Source organism: Mus caroli, chromosome 14, assembly GCF_900094665.2.
Source record: "Mus caroli chromosome 14, CAROLI_EIJ_v1.1, whole genome shotgun sequence".
Classification (NCBI taxonomy): domain Eukaryota; kingdom Metazoa; phylum Chordata; class Mammalia; order Rodentia; family Muridae; genus Mus; species Mus caroli.
The window spans coordinates 72,332,918-72,346,651 of record NC_034583.1 but is presented as its reverse complement, the minus strand read 5'-3'; positions in this window follow the sequence as shown (position 1 = coordinate 72,346,651).

The window sequence follows — 13,734 nt, the reverse complement described above, 5'->3', positions numbered from 1 at the left end:
GATATATGTGGGGGTAGTTTCGCAGAGTGAACGTGAAGAAAATGTAGAGTTGACAATCTGGATAAATCTTGCATTCAAGGAATTTAATTGTATTATTGAAATGCAGGGCTGTGCCCCTGAGACATTGATCCGGAATCGTCAGTTTAAAATCCTGGGTGCACTACCAGCATGACGATTCGTTCCTGGAATTTGCAATTGAGATAATGAGGAATCAAAGCTTGTGACAGGATCGCTAACTGACAAAAAACAGGGGAACCAAAGCAAATCAATACGGGCTGGTCCTCCTGGCAGCAGGCAAGCTTGGCAAGCTACTCCGCTTCCAATTTAAGAACAGGATCAGGACTTGGGAGAGGGGCACAGTTGGGTGTACACACTGGGGTGACGCTTTTGCTTTCCAAAGCACAGCGAATGTTTGCTCATAAGCTTTTATTGCCAAAGGCAAGGAGCTCTGGCTCCAGCAGCCAAATAAAACAAAGGGGGATTGGAACAAAACAGTGAATGCAAAATGTGAAGAGAAGGAAAAGACTTTTAACAAATGATTGCTTTTCGCTTTGCAAGGACTTAGATGTGAGTTTCTCCTATGTCTGCTGGGGGAATTTTTTATCCATTATTATATTTTTTTAAAGGTGAAGATCTCCTTTGTTTGTAGACAAAATTCCCTCTTTAAAAAGAGTTGGAGTTTTCTGAAGTGTTATTGGCCTCAGAGCTGAGAAATGCCAATCTTCATTTTAGAATGGTGAGATCCAGTTCAGAGTGTTTCTTAGGCACACCCGAAATAAGCTTTTGTCTTATATGCTGTCCTGTAATTCACTAACCCATGTTACCTCTGAGATTATGCATTATTTTGTGATAAAAACAAAACGGCAGGAAATTAGCCTAAGTACTAAAACCAATCTGTTTGTTTTCTCTGGTGTGATAATTATTAAGTCACTTGATATGTTTTTTTTTTCCCAAAAAAGTATGATAGGTTACATCTCTAACTCTTGCAGTCTCTCATCTAAGCCCTCTGCCCATCCATACTTGTGAAAAAGAACTTTTCTATCTTCTTAGAAAACATTGGCATGTGTAACAAATTCGATGATGGTGTGTCCATCCTGGAAATCTAAAGGACTCATCAGTTCAAATAGCGAGACATTTTCTTTAACCGATTTTCTTTAACCCTATTTAATGGAACCTGTGATCCTCCCTAAATATTACAGCTACATGACAAGTTTAAGTAAAAACTGTAAGTATCAATCCTTTAGATTTCTTTGAAGTTACGTAAGAAAGGCTGCTTAGGTGACTTTGTGGAGGAAAAAAATCATTTTTGTTTAGCTACTAGAACCAAGTACTTAAATACCTGAGCTCCTAGAGAGTTCAAGGACATTTGAAAACACCAAGATATGTTATCATTGCCTGAAAAACTGCAGGGCTCTCTGGTTCTAGATACAACCAGTCCCTAAATCACAGTAGGGAAAAAATGTTTCCACAAAATGAAAGTGAAAGCTAATAGGAGTTCACCCTAATCTGACTACATACATTAGTGACCATATCTATATATAATCTATATCTATAAGCTATGTAGCTAATATATATATATATATATATATATATATATATATGTACATATATATATAATGTAATCTCTGTATATATCTTTATCTCTATTTTTATCTCTATCTATTTATCTATCTATCTATCTACACACATATATATATTTACCCATGGAATTGCTACATCTTCTGACATTTGTTGTCTGGTCCTATGTTGGCACTGAACTTATCTCCAGAACTCTTACAGTGAGCAGAAAGCATGGAACATGGAGGCCAACTGCTTAAGCAGTCTTTATTCACTATGATGTAATACCTGAGAAAATACATTCAGGTGGAAATATTTCTTAATTATCACAATTTCTGGGATTTTGATCCACGCTTCTTGGTGCTGCAATTTCTAGTCCTGTGCTTGGTGAGGCAGAGCATGCTTGTGTATAGTGTGTGGTAGCACATGGCAGTTCACCTAGTGGTAAACAGGAGCCAGAGAGGGAGAGGAAGGGTTGGCACCAAATATATGCCACATAGCCACATCCCTCTCAACTATTCCCTCCAACTGACCCAACATCTAACAGTCCATTCGGCTATGTATTCTCAAGTTATGATCCACCTATCCAATCATCTCTCAGAAACACCACCATCTGAGGACCCTAAATGCAGGAATATTGGAATGGGCAATGCCACTTCATGTCTAATGAATAATACAAACATGTGTCAAGTATAGAGATGTACACAGGGAACCCAGTCAGTCCTGCACCCATGGAAAACACAAGTCCATCACAGTGGCAGGGAGTTTTGAGATAACAGATTTGAAAGCCAAATAGAGAACTCCCTAGTGGGAGGTCATAAAAGAAAGGCTGGGTAGCCTAGCAGGTATGTAGCGCATCCTTTGTAACTCATGTAATTAACTGACATCACATCCTCTCGGAGTGCTTCTGTCTTTACATTTGATTTGTGTCATAGGCAAGAGCATTTCTGATAGAAATGAAATTCTAAGACATATAGAAACTTCCCTAGCTTGTTTTTCAAAGCATACCTGAACATGAAGACGCTTACCCAAGGGAAGGGAATCACTGCTGAGAACAAGCTCTGCTTTCCACTGCCATCTTAAATTGATCTCACACCACCTTGAGACTGACTTGTAGTTATTTTTTTATATAAAAGGTAGTGAAAACTTTGAAATTGATTTTATTGGGAAGCAAAGTAAGTCGCTGAATAGAACACACCATCAATAAAGGGAAAGAGGGTATTATCTCAACTATGTTTTACCCCTATTCATTTTCAGACCTTTAACAGGAGTTTATAAAAAATGTGGCACATAAACAAAATGGAATTTTCATCAGCTATAAAGAAAGACAAAACTATTAAATTTTCAGGAAAAATTTGATGGAATGAGAAAACATCATTTTAAATGAGGTAACCCAATTTAAGGAAAACAAAACCTGAATGATCAGACTTATATGTCGATTATTTCCCCATTTCTAACTCTTAGATGTGTAGATATATGTGAGAGTCAATATGAGTAAAGGCCTAGAAGCTAGAATGTGCCCGAGGGAAAAAGTCTTCAAGGAAGTGAGTGGGGAAGCTAATAAATCAAGTAGGAAAGGATGGGGCATAGCAGATAAAGGATACAGGAGGAAAACCAGAGGGATGAGGGAAGAAGATGATCAACCAAGGGAAACATGTATAAAAGCTCCATGTAGGAATTAAACTACTTGCTATAACAATTAATTAAATAAAAATAAACTTATAGTTAAGAAATACATTAAGGTTCAGATTTTACCACCTACAGACACACCAGTCTCTTAGAATCAGATCTGACACACATAGGTTTTCAATCCAACACCTTGTAAGTGGAAATAATAATGGCTCATATTCCCTTTAAAAGTTCCCAACATTCTGCATCTTCCTTAAAGGAAATAAGCTGGTTTTTTTTTTTTTCTAAAGCAGAAAAACTGAAGAGTTTTACATTTTGATAACATTTAAAATCAGATGTTAACAAATACATTTTATTATGCTTTAACTTTAAAGAATGCATATGTTAATGCAGTGTAAAAAAATGACTGGTTCCTGATGTCCTTGTTGTACCAACACTCAGGAACTCCTGGCAGCAACAGATGGAATTTAGTAGAGTTGTCCCAGCTCTTCTCCTCATCACATTCATTGCACTTGGGAGACAAAACCTACAAGCCAAAGAAAGCCAAAAATAGCTGCAATCTCTTTTTGTAATACCTCCACTCTACCTGTCGACTTTGACATCCTAAGGTTAAGTCTTTAAAACTTTCAGAAATCTACACTCTTGATATAAACATCTAAGAATTTCTACTGATTATTGATAATACAGAGAGAGAGAGAGAGAGAGAGAGAGAGAGAGAGAGAGAGAGAGAATGCCTGATCGGGTCTCTTGTCTTGCTTTTAATTTTTTTCAGCTCCACACCAATTATGGTTTAATATTCACTCTGCTATGAAGAAATTATCCCATTCCAGAAATTACCCTCACTCCAGAATGACATGATTAGACATTTTCTGCTAATCAGTAAGTGGTCTGTAGCTTGATTCCCATTCGTCAGTGCTGCAGACAGTGGAGATGTCAGGGAACAGCAAGCACTGTCCTATTAAGCATTATCTATTAGGAAATGAACACTGAAATTGATTAATAATTGAGGGTAGGATTAAATTTCTTTTCTTTCTGCCATATTATAGAAAAGAGATTACTACATTTAATAGCAATTATATGAAATATTCAGTGTAATGAAGCAACTTAAATAAACTTTGCAGCCCACACTCATATTGTCAATAGAAAAAAAAAGTACCAATTTGAATATAAGATTGAAATCTACATTGAAGATCCTTAGGAAACTCATTGTATGGACTAGCACAGTCTATTAGGTAATAACACTTTCAGTAATTCTAAGTGTTAGGTTTAATAATAGCTGTAACATTTTCTGCTTCATTTTCTTTGATTATATATCATTTACAAGTACAATCCAAAATTTGATTTCTTGGAGTTTCTAAAGGCATAGATACCATTGAAGCAGGAGTGAGAACTTGGGTGCGTCAGAGTGCTTTCTTTTTCCTGAATCATCTTCCCTGACGTTTGTCTACTTTCTTTCTGCATGACAATTAGCTCACTAATTTATTTTCTGAATAAGAATACAGTCTCTGATACATCATACATAATATAGCTATTATCAAACCATCATGGTTACCTCAACTTTCTCCATATGCCTCTGAATTCTCAGCCACTGAATGTATCAAAAGCCTGTTTTCTAACACCAGCCACCTAGCAGTTAGGGATGATGAGCCAAGAAAGACATACCAACTACAGGAAGCTCTCAAGAGCTTACCTCGGTACCACAAAAGGTGCCACCCATTCACAGAATGTGAGCCAAGTGAGATAAAATGTTTAATGGATAAAAGTAATGCATGACTAAGATGTCACTATCAGAATGCCAGATATTCATTATTTCAGTGTCTGTCTCTTCTCAATGCACCATGATAATAAAGTTTGCAAAAGAGATATTTTTGTTCATACACAGAATCTTGAGAAAAACAATAAATGTTTTGTGAAAATATATGTAAGGCACTGTAAATCACTCCAAGGTATAATGACCATTTTTCTTTTCATAATGTCACAATTATGTTCTATATGTTTTCCAAAATATTTCACCCAGCTAAGCTTATTGTTTGTGTTTTCAGTTGAATAAGGGATAGTTATATCATGTTATCTAGTTATTGTTTTCATTTGAACTTTTAATCTGTAATGAACTACAATCCAGAAATAGAAGGCCCACCTGTGATATAGATCTTGAGGCTATAAGACACAGGTTTTTGATCTGGATACTGACATATAATGTCACAAGCTTATGATCTGGATCTTGAGGCATAGTGGCCATGAAACATAGGTCCAGGCATAGTGATACATGCCTTCATTCCTATGAGACAGAGGCAAGCAGATGTCTGAGTTCAATACCAGCCTAGTACAGAGCAAATTCCAGGTAAAGAAAGGCTTAGGTACAGGTGTGGTGATACACACCCTTAATCTCTCCAAGCAGGAGACAGAGGCATGTAGATCTTTGAATTCAAGGACAGTTTACAGAGCAGGACAGTCAAGCTTAGGCAGGGAAGGATGTCTTCATGGCAACTTCAACATGAAGGGCATCATGTTATACTGCAGCAAGCATCAGAAAACAGCAGTTTCCGCCATATGGTTCTAGCTTTAAATTCAAGAATAGAAGAGGTTACTGTGACAATTGATGCTAGTTAGCTGGAGCTAAGATATTAGCTGAGATTCAGAAGGAACCAGCATCACTGTGGTGAAATATTCTGGGAAGTGTTTTCTAAGAGCACAAAGAAGCTGTTTTCCAGAGATAGCCAAGGTTTTATATCATGGTGCCACTGAACTTGGTAATGTATCAGAATCAGAATCAAAACCAGAAGTGGTACTGGTATTGAAGACATGAAGGGGTCAAGGGCAATAGCCAAGATCTGGCACCATGAGAGGCCAGGAAAGGTCACTGGTAAAGATACAGCTTCACTTGAAGTTGAATGCCCAGGACTGAAGGTATCATGCAAAGAATTTGAGGCTTGGCATCATGAAAAGAGCCTATGAGGGGCTATTGGGAAAGCCTAGTTGCAGCAGATGACTGCAGGGTATTGGAGATGCCCATACCATTGGATGTCCACTAAGAATATTAGCAAAAAGTAGTGGAGTCAAACAGAGCCTAGAGTACTATAGAGGCAGAATTGAAGAAGTGACTCAAACCTTTTGGAGAAGCCCAGAAGATTCTGTGTGGATACCAGACATTGGAACAAGAAGCTATGAAGTTGAAGTTGCCTTGGAGACAAACTCAAGTTAGAGTTGCCAGAGCCATGGGATACCTGCCAAGGAAAGCTGCTAACAGGGAGTGGAACTAGCCCAAGAGAAAGAATTGTGTTGAAGTCATCAAAGCTGAAAGGAGTTGGACATCAGACACAGAGTTTGGAGTTTGTCAAGTTGATTTTTCATCTTGTTTTTGTGCAGTTTTTCCTCATTATGTTTTAGAACGTAATGTATATTCTATGTCATAATATATTGGAGGTATGTGATCTGCTTCTTGATTTTCCTTTTATAAGAGATTACACTTAAGTGGTTGGCTGAATCTCAGAAGAATATTTGAACTTCAAACCTTTTTGAGACTGCTATAGACTATGAGGTCATTTGAAATTGGACTAAATACATTTTTCATTATTCTATGGCTAGGTATGGCCCTCATAGACTTATGTGTTTGAACAAGCCTATGAGGGTCAGGAAGTGGAATATAGAGGTTTGAATAGGTTTGGCCACCATAGACTCATGTGTTTGAATGCTTGACCCACATAGAATGTTATTATTAGGAGATGTGACATAGTTGGAATAAGTGTTGCCTTATTGGAAGAAGTGTGTAACTGTGGGTATGGGCTTTGAAATCCTGTGCTCAAAGCTCTACCGAATACTGAATAGACCACCCTGTGGCTGACTACAGAAGACAGTCTCCTTCTGGCTACCTGCAGAAGACAGTCTTATTCTGGTTGCCCTCAGATCAAGATGTAGACATCTCAGCTCTGTTTCCAGCACAATGTTTGGCTTAACACAGCCATGCTTCCTGCATGATGATAATGGATTGAACCTCTGAAACCATAAACCAGACAATTAAATGCTGTCCTTTCTAAGAGTTGTCTTGATCATGATATCTCTTCACAGCAATAAAACCCTAATTAAGACAATGAGTATCATTGTTCTTGCCTAGATATGAACTCTATGAAATACAATAGCAAACTGCAAGGGAAGTTGTGTTTGTTGGGTCAGTAGTGACACATAATTATGTCCTTGTTCGTCTGGCTCCTCAAAAGGGAATCTATGCCAACTACAACAAAGCTGATCTAAACACTGTGTCTTATGCAGTAGAGGTAACCTTTCACTGCTATTTAACTAAATCATCTCAGTATACCCAACTTCTAAATATTTAAGGGCATATACTGCTACTCTTAGATTTAGTATATGTCTCTTTTACAATAAATAAGTTGATACAGCTCTTAAGTCTCTGGCAACAATGTAGAAGATGAAGCAAAAATAAGGGTATAAGAGGCAGAAGATAAGGCTATGAAACAAAACAAAGAAAAGTCATGAGTATTGTGAAGATATTTCTGAGAAATAAGGGAATGTTAGGGGAGAGGGGATGAAAAAATGTATAGAGACAATAACCAAAATTTATCATATCCATATATAAAATTATTAAAGGAAATTTACTAATAAAATATGAAACAAACAAACAAACAAACAACAAAACCAGACTCTCCTGCAGAAATAATTAAGATAGTAGAAGACATCGACATGCATGAGAAAGACTCTCAACTACTCAGCTATGTAAAGGACAGTGAATACGCAAAGGAACAGTCTAGTCTTTTGCACTTTGCATTTGTAATTAATGGCCTGAAAAAAAGAATAAAAGGTAAGAGGCTTGGTTCTATAGCTATGTCTAAGAAGTGGAGAGAAAATGTCCTCATTACTCTGCTTAAGAATTCTCTTTCAGAAATCTAAACTGGTGGGATCCACTTTTCATATTTTTCCCAGACTCCTGCCAGCATCACCTGGGTGACTATAGAGTAGTTCTCACCCACACCTTTCTCCATTCTTCTTCAGTAATTTACTGCTGTGAATTTGCAGCAACACAGCCCCTAATATGTAACACAAATCAAACTGATACTAAGCAGAGATCACAAAACAATGCCTACTTGAGATGACAAACTTGACTGTCGCATAATATTTGCCTTATTGGAATTTCATATCTTTTGGACTCATTTACTCCCATCTTATTTTCTTTCCATTTTTATTGGTTATTTTATTTATTTACATTTCAAATGTTATTCCCCTTCATAAGCCCCCTAGCCCCTCCCCCTTCCCCTGCCTCTATAAGGGTGTTCCCCCACCCACCCACCCACTCCTCCTCAGCGTGCTAGCGTTCCCCTACCCTGGGTCATCGAGGTCTTCACAACACCAAGGGGCTCCCCTCTCACTGACACCCTCTAAGGACATCTGCTGCATGTTCAACTGGAGCCATGGGTCCTCCCATGTGTACTCTGGTTGTTGGTTTACTCCTTAGGAGCTCTGGAGGTTCTGGTTGGTTGATATTGTTGTTGCTAAGGACATCCTCTGCTACATGTTCAACTGGAGCCATGGGTCTTCCCATGTGTACTCTTTGGTTGGTGGTTTAGTCCTTGGGAGCTCTGGAGGGTCTGGTTGGTTGATATTGTTATTCTTCCCATGGGGTTGAAAACCCATTCAGTTCCTATAGTACTTTCTCTAACTCTTTCATTGGGGTCTGCTCATGCAGTGTGATGTTTGACTGTGTGCATCTGCATCTGTATTAGTCAGGCAGTAGACAGATATACCAGGCTCCTGTCAGTAAGCACTTCTTAGCATCAGCAATAGTGTCTGGGTTTGGTGTCTAGAGATGGGATGGATCCCTAGGTGGGGCAGTCTCTGGATGGCCTTCCCTTCAGTCTCTACTCTACTCTTTGTCCCTGCCTTTCCTTTTGACAGGAGGAACTCTGGATTAATATTTTTTAGGTGGATGAGTGGCCCATTGCCTCAACCGAGAAGTTATGCCTAATCTCTGGATATGGTCTTGGCAGGTTCCTTATCACCTTACTTGGGTATTTTGGCTAATGTTCTCTCTGTTGGGTCCTCTAAACCCCTTGGGTCCCTGACATCTGGAACTTTCTAGTTACCTCTCCACAGTTCCCCCTTCCCCACTGCTACATTCATACTTTCAAGTTCCCAACCCTCTGTTCTTCTTTGCCATCTCCTCCCGTATCCCTTTCCCCCCTCTCCTCTCTCCCTCCCAGATTCCTCTCTCCCTCTACTTCCTGGAGGTTATTTTCTTTCCCCTTCTGAGTAGGACTGTAGCATCTACACTTTGGGGTGATCTTCTTTCTTATTGGGTTTCATATGGTCTGTAAGTTGTATTGTGGGTTTTCTGAGCTTCTTTTTGGCTAATATCCACTTATCAGTGAGTACATACCATGTATGTTCTTTTGTAACTAGGTTACCTCACTCAGGATGATATTTTCTAGTTCCATCCAATTGCCTGCGAATATCATGAAGTCATTGTTTTTAATAGCTGTAAATGTACCACATTTTCTGTATCCATTCCTCTGTTGAGGAACACCTGGATTTTTTCCAACTTCTGACTATTATAAATATGGCTGCTAAGAACATAGTGGAGCATGTATCTTTGTTATATGTTTGCACATCTTTTGGGTATATGTCCAGGAGTGGTATAGCTGTTTCCTCAGGTAAAACTATTACCAATTTTCTGAGGCACCATGAGACTGATTTCCAGAGTGGTTGTACAAGCTTGCAATCCCACCAGCAATGGATAAGTGTTCCTCTTTCTCCACTCCTAGCCAACATCTGATGTCACCTGACAGTATTGATAATTGACAAGAATATTGCTGCAATTTTCTAATATTATTTCAAGATTTTACAAAAATATGATAATGTGGATGAGAGTGTCCATAGTATATTTATGTATATTTTATTCATTCAAATAACTACAATCCTTTAAAATATAACAAAATATAAAAAATAACAATCTATGACCACAAGGCCTCATTCTCTTATACTTAATATAAATCTATCTGCCTGCAAATAAGAATGAAACAAACAGCAAGTGTAAAAGTACTTTACTCAAGGGAGGAAATACAGAGAAAAAGTGTGGTGCAGAGACTGAAGGAAAGACCATCCAGAGACTACACCACCTGGGGATCCATCCTGTATAGAGAAACCAAACCCAGGCACTATTGTGGATGCCAAGAAGTGCTTGCTGATAGGAACCAGAAATGGATGTTTTCTAAGAGGCTCTACCAGAGCCTGACAAATAGAGAGGTAGATGCTTGCAGCCATATATTGGATTGAGTATGGGGGTCCCCAGTGGAGGAATTAGAGAAAAGACTGAAGGATCTGAAGGGGTTTGCAACCTCATAGGAAGAACAATATTAACCAACCAGACTCCCCAGAGCTCCCAGGGACTAAACCACCAACCAAACACATGAAGAGACTCATGGCTCCAGCTGCATATGTAGCAGAGGATGGCCTTGTCGGACATCAATGGGAGGAGAGGCCCTTTGTCCTGTGAAGGCTTGATGCCCCAGTGTAGGGGAATGCCAGGGCCAGGAAATGGAAGTAAGTGGGTAGATGGGTAGGAGAGCAGCATCTAAAAGCAAAGGGAGGGGGAATAGGATAGGGGGTTTCTGGAGGGGAAACCGGGAAAGGGGATAACACTTGAAATGTAAATAAATAAAATATACAATAAAAAAGAAAGGAAAATATAATTTTTAAGTTAAATATGGGTATTTTCTTTTTAATAACTTATTAAACAAATAAATTTGATACTAATTTTCTATTATTTTTAAAAAGAAAATGATGAATTATACCCTTGGGAAACTAAAATAAAAATAAAGTATGGTTAGTGGGAATATAAAGCTTTTCAATATCTTAATCTCTCTCTCTCTCTCTCTCTCTCTCTCTCTCTCTCTCTCTCTCTTTCTCTCTCTCTCTCTCTCTCTGGCTCACCCCTCCCCCAGTGTGTCTAAGAAGGGATGCTTTTGTATGTTGGACCAAGTTGAAGGAAATTCAAATATTTGAAGTGTGCTCTATAAGGATTTATTAAATTAGGATAATAGTCCCATTTATTGTCTCTCTTTGCTTCTACTAACAATGCAGTAAGTAAGCATGTTTTTTCTGCATCTCCCACTATAATGGTCTCTCTTACCTTGCTGGAGACTTGAAGACAATGCAGCCAACTGACCAGAAACAGAAATTTCTGAATCCATGTGAACTGATTTCATTAGATATTTTGTCACAGTAATGGAAATATAATTGACACGATAAGACAACATGGTCAGAGCCAAGGTCACTAGTAAAGAATTCATTACAGAAATGTCCACTCTGCTATGGCCTTAATTCTCTAAAAATAATGTGTATGCACTGACTGACTTTATATTAAATAAAATTTAGATGGTATTTTGAGTCAAGAGTTCCTCTTTATAGAAACTCTTGTATTTTTTGTGCGCCAAAACTCTTGTAAATTAAGTGTTTGTTATCTCTTCCTTCTAAAAGACGAGATGGAAAGATCATTTACCTGAAAGTCAACAGATATTTTTAACTTTTATACAATTTTAATGGACTTTTACATTTATTGATCATGTCTTTTCGGGTTAATAATAACTAAGGTGTAGAACTCGGTGCTTGTGGTTGATATTCTTCTGTTTTTCTAAAGTAAGGGATGAATATAATACTCACACCCCTCAAAGCCTGTAATTCCACAAAACTAAATAAATTACATGAATATGTATTAAATGCTTATTTTTTATTACTAGCAGCCCTTTAAGCCCAATATCAAATGTCTCCAATGTACTGGCAGTGAAGAAAACTTAGCATTACATGTTACCAATTAAATCAGTATTTGTTTCCGTACAACAGCAATACTTACTTTTTAAGCCTACCAGGAGATCTATATATAGTTCTGTTCTGACCACTAAAATCTTCAGAAATAATAGTGACATTCCTGTTAAATGTGAATACCTCGGGAAATGAATAGCACTGCTATAGAATCTACATGAAGTTCACATAGGTGTATACATATATATAAACAAAATGCTAGTTTTGTTAGTGACTGTATACATTTTCATTGACAAATTAGATTAAAAATCATGAGCATGGAGGAAAAAGAGAAGGATGGAGAAGGACACATTGCCTTTTCTCAATTTTTATATTTTAAATAACAATTTCTCACTTTATTCTTAATTTTCTTTTATAACCTCTTGACTTCAGCTTAACGTTGTCCTGTGGAGATTTATTCATGTCCTAAAGGATCCTGGGGCTTAATTAATAGAAGAGCTAGCCAAAAGGATAGAAGCAGAGATATCAGAAGTAATTACAATTTAATGAAGCAAGAATGAACAAATTACCACAAAGCCCAGTAGCCTAGGAGTGACCCAAAATTTTTGTCACCAAACTGAAAACCCCTCTGTTTTGCCTGCCGTCTATTTCTCATATAGAAACACCAGCTAATTATTAACTGCCCCATCACAAAATCCCCTTACCTTTGGAAATATTAAAATTATATTTATCACTACAAACAATAATAATAAATAACAGCATCATACCTCTCTCTTCCTTAGGAGAAGTTCACACATTGTAAGGTATCTGCCAGAGTCTGCTCTAGGGAATTGAAGCTCAAGTTGGGTGACAACATTAATACTAACAGTTACCTAACTATTGGTTTGAATGAATGTTTGCTTTTACTTTATAAATGTGGTAATGTTTTTGAGTTTTGATCGTATGATGAAGCCCCCATGGAAATCACGGCCTTGTGTGCCTCCTAAGCACAGATTCTGGGATGGTATTTTGCCAAAACACCACAGCTGCTCCAGAAATCCAGCTTCAGACAATATCTGGAATAGAAGAATGTTTTCAGTCCCATGCTGTTTGTTTTGACAAACACAATCTCTTTTTACACTGCAGGAAAAATCTCTTTTTACACTGCAGGAGGGAAAGAAAAAGGAGCACCCCCCACACACATACACTCACGCATGTGCACACACACACAGACACACACAGTAGCATCACATCACACATCATTGTTTTAAGGAAGTTCTCCTCCGACATTTAAAACGGAAATGGGAAAATTAATTTCCATCCCTCTTTGGCGAAGCAACAGCTTGGTGAAATTAAGAGGGAAGATAATCACCATCCTATTCATACTTCTCCTGGCCGTAAATGTGCCCACTCCCACCAGGAGACCAGGCTGTATTATGTACTACCCAAAGGAAAAAAATAAAATAAATAAATCAACTTGAGACAGAGAAGGGGGCACTGATGTACAAAGCATAGTTGTACGTGCACACTTGCCAATGCAGCCTGTGGCATTCTTCCTTACAAAGCAGGATTTGGGGAGTTCCAATTCCCTCCCTTCAACAAATATCAGGCAAATTTAAGCATGCACTGTCTACTGTCCAGCAGATGACTGCCTGTCCATCTATTTTCTTTCAGAGGGAAAGTAAGTCAACAATTAACAATTAAGATGTAGCCAAAATTTTTAACTTTCTTTTTTTTTCTTTTTTTTTTATTAGGTAATTTCCTCAATTACATTTCCAATGCTATCCAAAAAGTCCCCAATAC